We start from the raw sequence: 17,291 nt of genomic DNA, 5'->3' as shown, positions 1-17,291 counted from the left end.
CCTGCCTCAGCCTCCTGAGTAGCTGGGATTATAGGCACGTGCCACCATGCCCAGCTAATTTTTGTGTTTTCACCATGTTGGCCAGGCTGGTTTTGAACTCCTGACCTCAGGTGATCCACCTGCCTTAGCCTCCCAAAGTACTGGGATTACAGACTTGAGCCACTGCACCTGGCCAGATCAGATCAGGAAGGTTTCTTAGCCATTGGAGAAATCAGCGAGTGGGATGTTCAGAATGTCTCAGTCGGGGGTGAGTTCCTTGTGACTAGAGGCATTCAAACAAAAAGAAGATTCCTTGTCAGGAACATGGGTGTGAAGAGTCACATCAGAGAGGCGTTGGATGAGAAGACCTCTAAGGGTCTTGCAATCCTGTGATTCAGTTGTTCTGTTATTACAGGATTGTCTTTCAGACCTGCCCCCAGGGGTTGGGAGGACAGAGTACAAGAGCCATGTTGACATTTCTTCTCCTTGATGTCAGACCGTTGACGGTCTACCCATCTTAAAAGGAACAGATATTCCTGTGATAGATATTCTTTTTTTTGAAAATATTTTATATACACACACACACACACACAAACACACAAACACACACACACTCACAGAGTTGATTGCACCTCGAAAGCCCTTGAAGTGAGAGGGATGACAGCTCCTCTCCTCTGAGCCCTGCGGACCACTCTGCTGCTAATGGACTGTCAGCTTCTTTCATTATGGGCTCCAGACTGTGCAGGCTGGTGTAAAAGGAGTGCCTCTGGCAAGAACCTGGCACTTGGGTTCCAGCCAGTTGACATTTGTGATCTGCCCTTCTTCAAACTGGGACAGCCCTCCCACCATGAGTGACTAAGCTAGGATGGTGAATGGTGGTATAAACCAAGTCGGGTTCCTGCCTGAGGAGGGGGCAAAGGCTGAGTCTGGGCTCATCAGGAGGCTTGCAAACGGCTTCCTGGGGTCAGGGAAAGGCTGTAATTGCAAGGCACAGACTCATTTCAGAAGATGCTGGAGCTCTGGGAGGAACAGTGAGGGCCTTGATCACATGCTCCCAACCAGGCTGAGCTGGGTAACACAAGTTGGTCTGGGGCCCTTCTATGATGTTAATGCATCCCCATGCATCCCGAGGGGCAGCGCTCTGTGTGGTGTGATTCAAGGGGTCCTCCAAAGTCTGCATTCCCACGCTCCTGCCATATCCTGGCCTCTTTCTCCCCCAGCTTGGCTTAGAATTGCCTCCTATTAGGATCACAAATGGGTTTAACAGGGAAGACAACAGCATGGTGTGTATTACGTGTCTATTAGTTTGTCAACATGTTTATTGTCAATTTCTCCCAGTAAGTGGTAGGACTAGAGTATAAGGACCATGTTTTCTTTTCCAGCCCATCTTAGCACTAGCACAGTGTGTGGTACAACAGAGCAGATACTCAGTAACTAGTTGTTGAATGACTGAGTTACATGGGAGGGGCTGGACCCTCTAGGGCTGACTGACAGGTGTGAGAGTTTGGACCACTGCATCACATCAGCTGGCAGTAAGGACAGGTGAGTTCCACTTGGGGTTGGAGGAGAGGAGAACCATGACAGTAACTTATTATTATTATTATTATTATTATTATTGTTATTGTTATTATTTTGAGATGGAGTTTCGCTCTTGTCACCCAGGCTGGAGTGCAGTGGCGCGATCTCGGCTCACTGCAACCTCTGCCTCCGGGGTTCAGGTGATTTCTCCTGCCTCAGCCTCCCAAGCAGCTGGAATTACAGGTGCCCGCCACCACGTTCAGCTAATTTTTGTATTTGTAGTAGAAACAGGATTTCACCATGTTGGCCAGGCTGGTTTCGAACTCCTGATCTCAGGTGATCCACCCGCCTCAGCCTCCCAAAGTGCTGGGATTACAGGTGTGAGCCACTGCGCCCGGCCCCATGTCAGTAACTCTTAAGAGCTTTTAAGATCTGGCTCATATTCCTGGTGCGTAGAAGTCTCTAAATAAATAATTGTTGGATGACTGGCCGAGGGAATGGCAGTAATAAAGCTATCATTTGTTGAATGCTCGGTATGGACCAGGCACTGTTCTGGTGCTTAAATACATTCTTTTAGTGCTCATAACAACCCCACAAATTGGATATTAAGGTCTCTTTTTCATAAGAGAGGAAACTGAGGTTCAGGGAGATTAGTAAACTTGTCTAGGGTCATCTGGCTAGTAAGCAATACAACCATGATTCAAATCTTGCTCTAATTCAGTGCAAGTTCTTTTATTATTATTTTTAATTAAAAAATTGAGACAGAGTCTCATTATGTTGGCCAGGCTGGTCTCGAACTCCTGGCCTCAAGCAGTCCTACCTTGGCCTCCCAAAGTGCTGGGACTACAGGCGTGAGCCACTGCACCCAGCCTTCAGTGCAAACTTCCCCTCATCTCTCTGCTTGCCCTACAGTTCCTTGCATGTAAGGGGCTCAATCCATTGGTCTGCTCTTAGCTGCTCCCAAGTGTGTGAGTGATGGGGCCAGCTATGGGCCTACAGAAGTGGCCAGTGCGCTAGTGCCAGGGAGGTGGTTCCCATCAGGGTGGGATGGCTGCCTCCTGGCTGGTGGCATTCCCACCAACACCCCCAGGGGCCAGCTCTGTGGGGATAATAACTAAGCTTGTTGGTCTAACCTACTCTGGCTGGTTGGGCCAAAGTTACAAGTCAAAGTCTGCCCATCCCCAGATAATGGAGAGTGGCTCCTGCCTACCCACAATGATGGAGGCGAAGGTCCAGTCTCAGGTTAAACGTATGCTTCTGTCCCCTCATCTGTCTGCCCTCATTCGTCTCTTCTCTTCCAGTCCTCATCTAGCCACCGAAGCAGAGTGCCCACATCAGGAGCATGGGAGCAGCCAGTGCTCAAGCTCCCAGAAACTGCCCAGTGACCTGCCTCCTAGACCTGCTTCCTGAGAATGGGGCTGGCCACCTTCCAGGAGAGGAAAGTGAGCCCCTTCCCGCCTTGGGGTGGGCAGCACCTGGAGCTGATAGTTGTATGCATGTTTGGGACACAGGGTACTCAACTCTTCAGGTTCAGTGTGCTGTGTGAAGGGAGAGGAGGTTGACACACGTCAACCGTAGAATAAACAACAACCACAGAACATCAAGGTAGAGATGGGGCTGCTGGGTATCAGGAAGGCTTCCAGGAAGAGGTGACAAGGAGCGGGGATCAAGGTTTCTAGGAAGAGGTGGCCATGAGAGGTGATTGTTCCATGGAAACTGAGGTGCTGATGGACAGCTCAATTCCCCCAGCTGGAGAAAGCCCCCCTGTTGCTGCCTGAGAGGGTAAGACTCAAAGTTTTCCTTAATCAGCCTCTTTCTTTTGGCTGTGCAGTCAGACAACTGGAGCATTGAGGCAGGTGTGCCAAGGGCACTCTGACCACTGCTAAAGTCAAAGCCTTCTGCAGAATGAAAACTCCGACACCTCCTTGCTGAGAAACAAACGAGAGAATGGCGGGGGTGTTTAATCATCCTCAGCTGCCAATATCTAATCAAGATGAATGGCCTGGAGAGACAAGGCCCGGGAAAGCACCCGTGAAGCGGGAGCGCTGAGCCCAAGTCTCCTGCGAGTTAGGAGCCCCTCAGCTCTGGGCCACATTGAGGCCAAAGGAATACTAGGTGGGAGGCCCTCATATTCAAGGGAAGTGCTAAGGGGGTCAGAGGTCACCATGGTCACCAACGAGGGCCTTCCAGCTGACACTTGCCTTGGCCAAAGACCTTTACTGAGAGCCTGCTCTGCCTCAGGAGGCAAAATAAATGAGGCACACCCCTGCCCTTCGAGGACACACAGTGAAAAATAGCAAAAGCTACCTACATACATTATCCTGCCACCTCAAGCATCAACACAGACACTTGCACCTAGAGATTGTTAAAGCCCCTCTGAAGGACAGGCCACTCACAGCCACGTGTAAGACACAGAGGCACAAAGGCTATGGGGGGATGAGGGCAGAAGAGATGAACTTCTCCATGCCCCATTGTTCCAGACCATGAACAATTCACTATCTGTGACTAGATCTCCTCTGGTGCCATCTGCAGGTGGCTGCAAGACCAATTTATTGAGCAAGTATTATGTTACAGGCACTTGCTAAACTCTGGGAGGTATAATGGTAAATGGGACCTGATCCCTATCCTCAGGCAACTTACGCTCTCCAGAGGACAGACAGACAAACAGGCATACCTTATATGACTCCTGGAATTTGACTGGTGAAGTGGAAAGAGTTTGGGCTTTTGAGTCTGGCAGCACTGGGTGGGTAGAAGTCCAGGCTCAGTGACTCACCCCCGGGATACCCTCAGACAAGCTACGTAACCTCTTTGAGCTTCCGGTGCCTCCTCTGCAAGGGAGGATGATAGTATTTGCCTTGTAGGGTAATTTTGGGTTTAAATGAGGTAGTGCTCACAGAGTACTTAGCATGTGCCTGGTATGTAGTAGGCACTTCATAAAGTGAGTTCCCCCCATCCCCCACTTTGTTTTGAGACAGGGTCTTACTCTGTAGCCCAGGGTGGAGTGCAGTGGCACAATCATGGCTCACTGTAGCCTCAACCTCCCTGGGCTCAGGTGCTCTTCCCACCTCAGCCTCCAGAGTAGCCTGGACTACGGGCTTGCACCACCATGCCCAGCTAATTTTTGTATTTTTTATAGAGACGAGGTTTCACCATGTTGCCCAGGCTGGTCTCCAGCTCTTAGGCTAAAGCAATCCGCCCGCCTCAGCCTCCCAAAGTACTGGGATTACAAGCCTGAGCCACTGCTTCCAGCCCCCTTTCCTTTCTTATGGATGACTATTTTAGAATGTCGTTTTTTGTGTAATCTCGGACTTTCCTACCGAAGGGGAGAGGGTCCATGGTTGAGGGTCCATGTTCTTCCCGATACAGTGCCTGGTACATTCATTCATTCATTCAACAAACATGTATTGAACACCTGGTAAGTACTAGGAACTGTGTTAAAACTAAACATAGAAAGTGAACAAGACCAGATGTCTGTGCTCCCAGAGCTTATATGATAGTGAGGGAGATAGAAAAGAAACAACTATTCATCGTAAAACTCTCTGCTGTGGTTTGAATGTTTGTGTCCCCCCAGATTCATGTTGAATCCTATGTTGAAGCCTGATCCCCAACATGATTGTATTAGGAGGTGGCAACTCTGGGAGGTGATTAGGTCATGAGAATAGGGTCCTCACGGGTAGAGTATTAGTGCCCTGATAAAAGAGACCCCAGGGAGCCGCCTTGCTCCTTCTATCCTTCTTCCATGGGAAGACACAGCTGGAAGGCGCTATCTATGAACCAGAAAGTGGGCCTTCACCAAACCAAGTCTGCCTTGGCTTTGGACTTCTTAGTCCCCAGAACTGTGCGACATTTCTGTTGTTTATAAGTCATCTAGTTTAATGCTATTTTGCTGTAGTAGCCTGAATAGTAGCCCGAATGACACTCTGTGTATGGGGAGTGTCATTTGGTGATTCCGAGGGGCTCTGCCCTGGTGCCAGGATAAGTTCCATGCAGAAACTGAAAGATGACCCGTTTGCAGCCCTTCTGTCAGGAGAGCCAAGCCTGGTTATGCTGAGACCGGAATCCTGGTGGGGTGACTATGAAAAAGTTGGGGTCTTGGCCTTGGGGTCAGAGATTGTCAAGGTGACTTCTCATGCGAATGCTTCACAGCCCTAGAGGCTTGACGGTTAAGAAGGTACTGAGGAAGTCCTGGATGGAGAGATAGGTGGTCTTACACGTGGCTGTGAGTGACCCGTCCTTCAGAGGGGCTTTAAGAATCTCTAGGTACAAGGGAAAGAACATCTCCTTGGGTTGCAGTCCAGGTTCATTCGACAAGGGAAGAAAACTGGAAAACATCTGATGTCTGTTTTACCAGAGTTGTTATTATTACTATTATTATTATGGTTTTTTTTTTTGAGATGAAGTTTTGCTCTTGTTGCCCAGGCTAGAGTGCAATGGTGCGATCTCGGCTCACTGCAATCTCTATTTTCTGGGTTCAAACAATTCTCTAGTAGCTAGGATTACAACATGCACCACCATGCCCAGCTAATTTTGTATTTTTGGTAGAGACAGGTTTCACCATGTTGGTCAGGCTGGCCTCAAACTCCCGACCTCAAGTGATACACCTGCCTTGGCCTCCCAAAGTGTTGGGATTACAGGCATAAGCCATTGCTCCCCGCCAGAGTTGTTATTATATTTTTAAAAATTGGGCCAGGCATGGTGGCTCATGCCTGTAATCCCAGCACTTTGGGAGGCCGAGGCGGGTGGATCACCTGAGGTCAAGTGTTCAAGACCAGCCTGGCCAACATGGTGAAACCCCATCTCTACTAAAAATACAAAAATTAGCTGGGCATGGTGGCACGTATTATAATCCCAGCTACTCCGGGGACTGAGGCAGGGGAATCACTTAAACCTGGGAGGCAGAGGTTGCAGTGAGCTGAGATCACGCAATTGCACTCCAGCCAGGGCAACAGAGTGAGACCCTGTCTCCAAAACTAACTAACTAACTAACTAAATAAATAAACAAATAAATAAATGTATGTTTCCCATGTGCAAGTGTGCACATATGTGCGTGCACTTATGGACATGTGGGGCCCCCTCCTGTACCCCACAGTGGTGCAGTTATTATTCTGGGTTTTTTGTTTTTGTTTTTTTGTTTTTGTTTTTGTTTTTTTTTTTTGAGACAGAGTCTCGCTCAGTGGCCCAGGCTGGAGTGCAGTGGCCGGATCTCAGCTCACTGCAAGCTCTGCCTCCTGGGTTCACGCCATTCTCCTGCCTCAGCCTCCCGAGTAGCTGGGACTACAGGCGCCCGCCACCTCGCCCAGCTAGTTTTTTGTAATTTTTTTAGTAGAGACGGGGTTTCACAGTGTTAGCCAGGATGGTCTCAATCTCCTGACCTCATGATCCGCCCGTCTCGGCCTCCTAAAGTGCTGGGACTACAGGCTTGAGCCACCGCGCCCGGCCTATTCTGGGTTTTAAGTAGGCGCCGAACATGAAGGGAACCCAGTGCGATGAGCGACACCTGGTAAAGCCATCGCAATGTCTGGACAACCAGTCTCCAAGCAGCTCTGAGGAGGATAACGGGAACCACAGAGGCTGTGAGCAAAGGGTTGCTCAGAGCCCCTCCGGACGGAGGAGAGAAGGAGGTGGAGCCATCCATTATCCTGCCAGCTTGGCACAGAGGCTGGGTGCAGGGGTTGGGTGGCTCTGCTGAGAAGAGCCATTCCATTTCCAAGAAGGAACAGGGAGGGGATGGTGAGGAGTGAATATAAAACCAAGTCAGTCAAGCAGGGCAAAGCACGGTGTAATCCGTGCCCCAGGCCATCACAGTGGCTGCAGCCAATCTCACTGCATGAGAGGTGGGAGAAGATGGGCTTCCCCAGGAGAGGCCCTGCCCTGGAAACCCCACTGCCTGCCCTGGGTCATCCTTGATACTCATTCCCTTGTCTCTCTCAGTGGTGGGAGTGACAGCGGCATGTCAAAGCCGCCTAACCACAGTCACAGACAGAGCCACCAGACGCTGGATCTGGGCAGCAACTTGGGGTTCACGGACGCCTTCTCCGTGCGTGTCTGACGCTGGCCTCCGCATGGCCCTGAGAGGTGCGTGCTCGGTTTGTTTCATGGGCTGAGTGGTTCAGTGACTTGCTCATGGTCACAGCCACCGCACAGCAGCACCACACATGGTCTGGACTGGTTCTCTTCCAACTCTAAACACAGCACTCATTTGGTTAAAAGTCTTTTTCATTTTCAACACTTCTTTTCTTTTGAAGGGGGGAGCAAAGCGTGATCGGTTGCCTTTTATAAATCTCGTTTTCAATTTCAATCTCTTTAAAAATGTTGAAAGAGTCACAGCTGCCTCTTTTGTTATTGCCTTCATCTCCCACCCTCTTTCCCGCCTCTCCTCCTCGCCTTTCTCTCCCTTAACCCTTTCCATGGCTCCTCTGAGCCACCCAGGCATGTGGCCGGCTTGTCATGCTGGTGGCCTTGGGTGTGGGAGAAGAGGGAGAAGAGGTAGGATTGAGGGGCTGCAGCAGAGACAGGGTCTCAGGGGTCTTCACAGTTTGATGGATTTTTTTTTTTTTTTTTTTTGAGACAGTCTCTGTTGCCCAGGCTGGAGTGCAGTGGCATGATCTCAGTTCACTGCAACCTGCGCCTCCCAGATTCAAGTGATTCTCCTGCCTCAGCCTCCCGAGTAGCTGGGACTACAGGTGCGTACCACCACGCCCAGCTAATTTTTATATTTTCAGTAGAGACAGGGTTTCACCATGTTGGCCAGACTGGTCTCGAGCTCCTGACCTCAAGTGATCCACCTGCCTTGGCTTCCCAAAGTGCTGGGATTACAGACATGAGCCACCACACCCAGTCAATGGATAGTTGATTTTATTTGCTTTGTGCGGTCTGACTGATGGAAATCATCTCAGCCATGTCTGGGCATTGGGGTCAGGTTTAGGCACAGGTGGCCTCCAGGTCACCTGCAGAAACACATGCTGCCATGGCTCACCCGCTTGCTCCCAGTCACTCTGCGTCTGAGCCGACTTAGGATCACATATGTGTGTTCTCACACTTGAGACTCTTAGCAATTCCGAGACTGAGGTATGACAACTTCCATTTTATAGATGAGGAAACCGAGGCTCCTTCAGCAAGTTAAATACCTTGCTCTCAACGTCCCCAGACAGACACAGCACCCCAAGGTCTCAGAGCTGATGGCAGTGCTGGGATGAGAAGCCAAGCCCTTTGACTTCTAACCCAGTGCTTTTCCTGCCATGCTGTGTCCCATCTTTGGTCCTAACCTTGAGAAGGCAGGACTAAGACTGGAGGACTTGTGGCTTCCAGGTTCCTCCTGAAAGCCACTAGAGATTTAAAAAAAAAAAAAAAAGTGAGAGGTTAGCCTGATCTAGCAAGAGCAGTGATGGCACCCCGGGTGAGGATACATGCCAGCGAGTGAGGAGCCACTGACTAGGGGGTGATCTCCCTGATAAATGATGGAGTGCCAGTTGCTTCTGCAGCTGCAGGGCTGCATCTGGGCCCCAGTGCTGACGCACGCTCTGCCTCCAGATCCGCATTGTCACCAGCTTGTTGGAAAAACAGACGTTATTGTCCTCTGTTCCTGTCCCTTTGTCCCTAATAGGCACTTAAGCGCAGGAGGGGGAACAAGAAACGGAGACAGAATTGTGTAACTATTTCAGGCTCTTTCCGGGAGCATGCACTTCCGTGGGACATGGGGTCTCTGGGATAGAAATGGTGCAGGGAAGCACCCCCTGCCCCCCGCCCCAGTGTTTCTGGGACAGCCCTGGGGAGAAGCTACCCTGTTGGTCCAAGGCAGTGGGTGCTGAGGACTAGTTCTTGGAGGAGACACCTTCCCTCTCTCTTAGATCTGCACCTGGAGTGGGCCCTAAGCTGACATTTCAAAGAAGGAATGCTGGGGACCTCTGGTCTTCTGCCTGGACTCCCAGAGTTTGGAAGATTGGATGAGGTCAAGGGCTGATGAGATTAAGGTCTTTTGTTCCATTCTTGTTTGGGCTTCATCCATCCATCCATCCGTCCGTCCGTCCGTCCGTCCGTCCGTCCGTCCGTCCATCCATCCATCCATCCAAAGATTTGCTAAGCACATTCTTTTTTTTTTTGAGACAAGGTCTTGCTCCCAGACGGGTGGCAGTGGCATAGTCACAGCTCACTGCAGCCTCCAGGGCTCAAGCAATCCTCATGCCTCAACCTACCAAGTAGCTGGGACCACAGGTACGTGCCACCATGCCTGGCTAATTTTTTGATTTTTTGTAGGGATGGGGTCTCACTATATTGCCCAGGTGTAAGCACATCCCTAAGGGCTTAACCCTACCCCTGACAGCAGCATACTGGTTTGTGGGTGAAAACTTTTCATGGAAAGGACAATACATTCTCTTCCATCAGGTCAGCCATGGCTATGATTTAATGGGAGCTCTGAGGCTCTCCTGCACCTAAATAGCTCTGCATCAACCTGCCTCTGTGCCTCAGATTCCACCATTAGTCAGTCCTCTGAATGAAGGCCTTCTATTTCCCAAAGGTCCTTGCTAAAATACAAGCACATAACTGAGGAGATTCTCATCAAGGAAAAAAAATCTGCTTGTCACCGTGGAGAAGAGAGGATCAGGGCCTAAAATGAGTGCTACACAAGATAGGGACATTTTGATCGGGGAAAGATGAGGAGAGGGATGTCCATTCTGTGGGCTGCTGTCCTAGGAGGGAGGACCTGAAGGGTTGTATGAGAGAATTAGGAATTCAGGGGAAGCAGTTCTTTTTTTTTTTTTTTTTTTTTCGAGATGGAGTCTTGCTCTGTCGCCCAGGCTGGACTGCAGTGGTGCGATCTCAGCTCACTGCAATCTCTGCCTCCCGGGTTCAAGCAATTCTCTTGTGTCAGCCTCCTAAGTAGCTGGGATTATAGGCGCCCGCCGCCACGCACGACTAATTTTTGTATTTTTAGTAGAGACAGGGTTTTGCCATGTTGGCCAGGCTGGTCTCCAACTCCTGACCTCAAGTGATCCACCTGTCTTGGCCTCCTAAAGTGCTGGGATTACAGGTACGAGCCAGCGCACCCCGTCTAGGGGGAACAGTTCTGAGAGGGGCCTGGCTGCATGCATCATTGGTTGCCCCATTCTGCTTTGAGACTGGCTGTGTAAGTACAGACTCCTAAAGAACTATCTCAACCTTCCTGGTCCTCGCTGGAGTCAGATATGGTTTTTTGTTTGTTTGTTCGTTTTGTTTTTTGAGACAGGGTCTTGCACTGTTGCCCAGGCTGGAGTGCCATGGTGGTGCAATCATAGCTCACTGCAGTCTCGAATTCTTGGGCTCAGTGGATCCTCCTGCCCCAGTCTCCTGTGTAGCTGGGACTAAAGGTGTACACTGCCTCGCCTAAGTTTTAAAAAATGTTTTGTAGCGATGGGGGTTTTGTTATGTTGCCCAGACTGATCTCAAACTCCTGGGCTTAAGTGATTCTCCTGCCTTGGCCTTGCAAAATGTTGAGATTACGGGCGTGAGCCACTTCGTCCAGGTGGGATGCATTTTTATGTTCTATTGACCCTCAAAATGGGAAAGCTCAGAGATTGGGTCACCTCTGTCCCCATAGGTACCTCCCTCAACATTTCACTGGGATATGAGGGACAGAAATGGGGTGGAGGCGGAGGCCCTCGCACCCCATCCATCTCCCATGCTCCTGCTGCCTTACCATGCCCTGCACCCTGCTCTGGGGCTTCTAGTAAAAGTGGACAGAGCATTTGAGGGCTCAGTCCTGCCACCAAGGATGCTGGCATTGGCTAGTGGGGACTCAGCAAAGGGCATTGGTAACTGTATTAGTTATAAATTGCTGTACAGCAAAGCACTGCAAGATGTAATGGCTTAGAACAAGTGTCTGTTTGCTTATGGTCCTGTGGGTGGCCAATTTGGGCTAGGCTCTCCTGGGCTTATTCGTGTGGCTGCAGTTGGCTGGTGCCTGGGATGGCACATATGTGTCTCTGTGCCTGTCTCCTCCCACAGCTGGAACTGGGGGGCTAATTGCAGGTGAGCTCAGGCCCCTAACCACGAGCTTTTCTTTTCTTTTTTTTTTTCTTTTTCTTTTCTTTTCTTTTTTTTTTTTGAGATGGAGTCTTGCTCTGTGGCCCAGGCTAGAGTGCAGTGGCACGATCTCGGCTCACTGCAAGCTCTGCCTCCTGGGTTCACGCCATTCTCCTGCCTCAGCCTCCCGAGTAGCTGGGACTACAGGTGCCCGCCACCATGCCTGGCTAATTTTTTTGTATTTTTGGTAGAGACGGGGTTTCACTGTGCTAGCCAGGATGGTCTCGATCTCCTGACCTCGTGATCCGCCCGCCTCGGCTCCCAAAGTGCTGGGATTAACAGGGGTGAGCCACCACGCCTGGCACTAGGGGCTTTTCAAAAGCAGAGTGCCCTGGTCCACCTGGACAATTTTGATAAAAGAAGAGAACGGTATTGAGAGGGTGTGGGAAGGACCCTCTCCTGCCATCCCCCTCACCTGATGAGTATTAGGGAGTTAATTACCTGGGAGGTGCTACCAGGCAGAGATGCCCTTCATAACCTCTTACAGCTTAACATTCAGAACCTGTTTCACCTTCCTGTTGCAGAACTTCTGAAAAAGTCACATAATAAAGCACATTAGAATTTATCTTAAAAATGTTTCCATAAAGATGATGATGATTATTATCTAGGGATAATTCCAGGTGGGTGCACAGGCTTACTGAATGCTGGCACAGAGGAGTGGGGGAAAGGTCGCCCCTCCAACCAATGCCCCCAGCCCCTGTGGGCCACGCACATTTTCCTGCTCCAAGAGTGTCCCCCAAAACTCCACCCCTACTCCGTCCTCACTACATCCCAGCTCTTCTGCGTTCGCATCACAAAGTCTTGCTTCCCTCTGATGACCCTTTTGCACTCCCCCAACTCTTCCACCCACCTGCCCACCCCTGCTCCCATGCTCGGATCTGGTACGGCAACAGAGGCATGCTCAGGACCAAAGGGCTTTGCCCTGAGGATGAAACACAAGGACTTAGGATGGGGAGGAGCCATGAGAAGTTGGAAGGCCATATCCTTGCCTCCAAGCAGGGACTCCTGATTCAATAGCTCGGAAGGCAGTGACTGCCTATCTCTGGGACCTGGGCCACGGGCTTTTAAAAGCCTGTTCCCTATGCATATACAATCCTGCAGAACTAATCTATGGTGTCAGAAGGCAGGATAAAAGTTGCTCTTGTTGGGGTGGGGGGTAGGGGTCTGTTTAAACAGATGTGTTCACTTTGTGAAGATTCATTGAATTGCACACTTAACTGTGCACCCTTCTGAATGTATGTTACACCTCAAGGAAAAGTTTACCGCCAAAGCCCTTTGTGAAGTAGAGTTGTGACTTCCGTAATGTTGAAATTAAATTACCTCTGATAGGATGGGATGACACAATAGAAAGCAGCAGATAATCCACAGTTGTTTCCTACTTGGAATTAGAACATTCTGCACAATATGCACATTTGTGAAAGATTCGCTTTTGTAATTGTGCATGTTCTTGCTAATTTCAACATTGGCAAGAGCACGCAGTAGCATGCACTTGCTAATTTCTAAACAGTAGTACTCAACTTCCAGGTGAGATGGTCCAGAAGCATTCAGGTAGCAGGAGGTCACATTGAGACAGGATTAAGAATTTGGCACAGATTGCTGGCCAGATGGGGAGACTCACACCTGTAATCCCAGCACTTTGGGAGGCCAAGGTGGGTGGATAACTTGAGGTCAGGAGTTCAAGACCAGCCTGGCCCACATGGTGAAACCCCACCTCTACTAGAAATACAAAAAGTTAGCTGAGCGTGGTGGCCCGTGCCTGTAATCCCAGCTACTCAAGAGGCTGAGGCAGGAGAATCGCTTTAACATGGGAAGTGGAGGTTGCAGTGAGCCAAGATTGAGCCACTGCACTCTAGCCTGGGCTGGGTGACAGAGCAAGACTCTGTCTCAAAAAAAAAAAAAAAAAAAAGGGAATTTGGCACAGATTCCCTCTGCCTCCTGTCCCTTAGCTCAGCATTGGATGTGGTTGTTGTTCCGGTTTCAGGAATGCACATTTCTCTCCTGCTTGGATGGGTCCCAAGGTCTTGAAGAATAAGAGCCATCATCTCTTGGTGTGAAGGGTTGAAAATAAACTGTCCATTGGAGGAGGGCCCCAGAACCTGATCCCAGATTGGTCACTGTCGTGTCCTGTTTGCGATAAGCCCCCCATCCCTGTGGCACACCCCTCTGTCATGTGCCTTTGGCTCATTCTTCTTATCAGAAGGTTGAGTCTTGTTCCCCACCCTTTGAATCTGGATCGGTCTTTTGGCTTACTTTGACCAAAAGGATCTAGTGAAAAGTGATGCTAGGAGTCTGGTCCAGCTTCCTGAAGGATGAGATGCCACTCGAAGCAGAGAACTGCCATCCCAGCTGGAGCCCCTAGACCATCCGGCCGATAACCAGCACCAACCACCAGATGTGTGTGTGAAGCTGGCTTTAGACTCTCCAGCTATCCCAGCCACCAGCCAACTGCAGCGACCCAAGTGAGCCCAGGATCCCAGCTCAAATTGGCCACCTAGAGGACCACGAGCAAATAGACGCTATTGTTCTAGGTCACTAAGTCTTGGGGTGGTTAGTCACACAGCAATTCATAACTGATACAGTTACCCACACCCTTTGCTGAGTCCCTGCTGGCCAGCGCCAGCATCCTGGGGGCAGGACTAAGCCTTCAATCTGGGAAGCAACTTTCTTCCCAGGATTTGTTTCTTCACTCATCCCCACCAGTTTCCAGGGCTGACACGCCAGTGCCCATTGCTCTTTATTAGTTTAATATATATTGAAACCTCCAAATAGATGCTGGGGCCCAGGTGGAACAGATGAAATGTGACTAAGTTCTGGGAGATGATTGATAATGAGTAGGGACTGGAAAATCAATTGTGTTAATTCCTGGTCTGTCACTGGGACCAAGAATTAATGAGAAAATCTGTCTAACTTAATGGTATTTACACATTATACAGAGTGTGATAAAATTGTCTGCAGGTGCTGCCTGGCATTTCAATTATACGAGGCCTGTACTACCCAAGGGGCAGGCAGGTCTCAGCTGTCCAGGACCTGGGCTGGACATATGCAGACTCGCTGGAGCCCCCCAGTGACCACACCAACTTCTGAGCAGGTCGCGGTTCGCAGGTCCCAGGCCCTTGCATGGACCCTGTTGGCATGGCTGGTCCTTGCTGAGTGTGGATCATCCCACTGGCAGCATCCCAGGGTTTTGCTATAGGGCACATTTTAGGCCTGCTTTGAGGATAACCACTCCAGAAGCCATGTGGGCAGGTGAACACAAGATCAAGCCAGGAAGGGCTTGATCTTATGTGTTGGCAGAGCCCATGGCTCGAGACACAGATAGCCCTCTTGACCCCCAACCCCTTCCCCAAGAGATGGTCAGCACCAGCCCTGCCCCATGTCATACCCACCAATTGGAAGGCTGCCTTGAAAAGCGTGGTGGAAACTGATGAAAGAGCCTGCTTCAGGGGCTGAGCGTGTGCTTCCCTGGAACTCTGCAGGCCAGGGCTCCTCCTGCTGGTATGGTTTGGCTGGGTCCCCACCCAAATCTCATCTTGACTCATAGTTCCCATCAGCCCCACGGGAGGGACCCGGTGGGAGGTAATTGAATCATGGGGGCGGTTTCCCCCACGCTTGTGAGTAAGTTCTCACGAGATCTGATAGTTTTTTTTTTTTTTTGAGACGGAGTCTCGCTCTGTCGCCCAGGCTGGAGTGCAGTGGCCGGATCTCAGCTCACTGCAAGCTCCGCCTCCCAGGTTTACGCCATTCTCCTGCCTCAGCCTCCCGAGTAGCTGGGACTACAGGCGCCCGCCACCTCGCCCGGCTAGTTTTTTGTATTTTTTAGTAGAGACGGAGTTTCACAGTGTTAGCCAGGATGGTCTCGATCTCCTGACCTCGTGATCCACCCGTCTCGGCCTCCCAAAGTGCTGGGATTACAGGCTTGAGCTACCGCGCCCGGCCGATCTGATAGTTTTATAAGGGGCTTCCCCCTTTGCTCGGCTCCCATTCTTCTCCTTCTTGCCACCGTGTGAAGAAAGATGTGTTCACTTCTCCTTCTGCCATGATTGTAAGTTTTCTAAGACCTCCCCAGCCCTGCTGAACTCTGAGTCAATTAAACCCCTTTCCTTTATAATTCACTCAGTCTTGGATATTTCTTCATAGCAGCATGAGAAGGGACTAATGCACCTGCCTAGGGCTGCCCACGGGAGGTGGCATGGCAGCCAGCCTCCAAGATGGTCCTGACAATACTACTACTACTACTAATCCCCAACTCCTGATACATCATTCATGGTCTTCTCTCGTACTGCATAGGGCTGGTCTGAATATCCACTAAGATATCGCTTTGGCCTGGTTCTCTCTTGTATCACCCACTCTGGGGAGTGCCACCATGTGGGCAGGCCCATGTAGGGAGGACCCAGGCCTCCTGCCAACAGCCAGCACCATGTGAGTGCCATCTTGGAGATGGGTCCTCCAGCCCTAGCAAGACCCTTGAGGACGGCGACCTCAGGAGAGAGCCTGAGCTCAGCTGCTCCTGGACTCCTGACCCACAGAAACTGGAATAGGGATGGAGATGTTTACTGTTGTCTTAAGCTGCTAAGTTTGGGGGTAGCTCACTAATCCAGGTGGAGAGGGAGATGGGTGGGCAGGCCCAGGGTCCGTTCACCTTGCAGTGTGGCATTCATGGAACGTCTCTGTTGCTCTGCCCTCCACATCCACTGATTTTTATTCCAGTGAAATCCACTTCCGCGTTTTACCACCTCCCAAACCCACCCTGCCCTTCCTACCTCCCTGCCCCTTGCTGCTCTCTTTGCCAGGAATGCCTTTTCTGCTCCTCCTCCTTCTCTTCTTTATTCCTAAGATGAACTCCTACTCAGCCTTCAAGACCCAGCTCAAATGTGCCCTTGTCTGTGAAGGCTTTTCCAGTCTCTCTTGGGCAGTTTTTGTCACCTTCTTTGGCAGTCCCGTGATACTCTATTCCTCAACGGATAGCTGAGAAGCGTGAGTGATCATGATTGGTCCTCTGAGCTCTGGCATTTAGAAATTGAATTTCATTAATCAACTCTGCCCTTCTCTTTTCATTGGCACCCAGAGGAGGCTCCAGGTAAGGGTGTTGAATGAATGAATGAATGAGTGTGCAAGCAGAACGGCTGCCTTGGGGAGAAAGGGAGGAAACTTGTGAAGCCTGGAGAGCTTGGCCTGAGTGAGGGCCAGGCTGCTTCTTGGCCTGTGTCTGTGAGTTCCAGGGCTGCTCATTCTAACACCATCAAGGGCGCTCTTCTCTCCAAATGCCCCAGAGCTTCCCTGGCTCAGGGGCCAGGCATACCTGGGAAGCCCTTTGTGTTGGTGTGTCCCTGTCATTCTCTGTTTTTTTATTTTGTCTTGTTTTGAGGCAGAGTCTTGCTCTGTTGCCCAGGCTGGAGTGCGGTGGCTCAGTTACAGCTCACTGCAGCCTTGACCTCCTGGGCACAAGCAATCTTCCCACCTCAGCCTCCTAAGTAGCTGGGACCACAGGCACGTGCCACCATACCCTGTTAATTTTTAATGTATTTAGTAGAGACAGGGTCTTGTTATGTTGCCCAGGCTGGTCTTGAACTCCTGGCCTCAAGTGATCCTCCTCAAGTGATCCTCCCATCTCAGCCTCCCTAAGTTCTTGGATTACAGGCATGAACCATCCTGCCACCCTCTTTCCCTAAACCTTGCCCTCCCTTGCCCACTGCTTTCCATGCCTGTCAGACAGCCCTCCAGAGTCCCTTCCGCTT

The 17,291-nt window shown here is 50.5% G+C and overlaps 1 protein-coding gene across 1 annotated transcript in view; it reads left to right on the top strand.

Annotated features, from left to right (window-relative positions):
• The window catches only part of UBIAD1 (UbiA prenyltransferase domain containing 1), a 122,076-nt gene that overhangs the window by 20,029 nt on the left and 84,756 nt on the right, over nt 1-17,291 (top strand). The window lies entirely within an intron of this gene.

The sequence above is a fragment of the Macaca fascicularis genome, chromosome 1 (assembly GCF_037993035.2).
Source record: "Macaca fascicularis isolate 582-1 chromosome 1, T2T-MFA8v1.1".
Lineage (NCBI taxonomy): Eukaryota > Metazoa > Chordata > Mammalia > Primates > Cercopithecidae > Macaca > Macaca fascicularis.
Note: the sequence above shows the minus strand (reverse complement) of the source record. Positions and strands in the feature narration are given on the sequence as shown.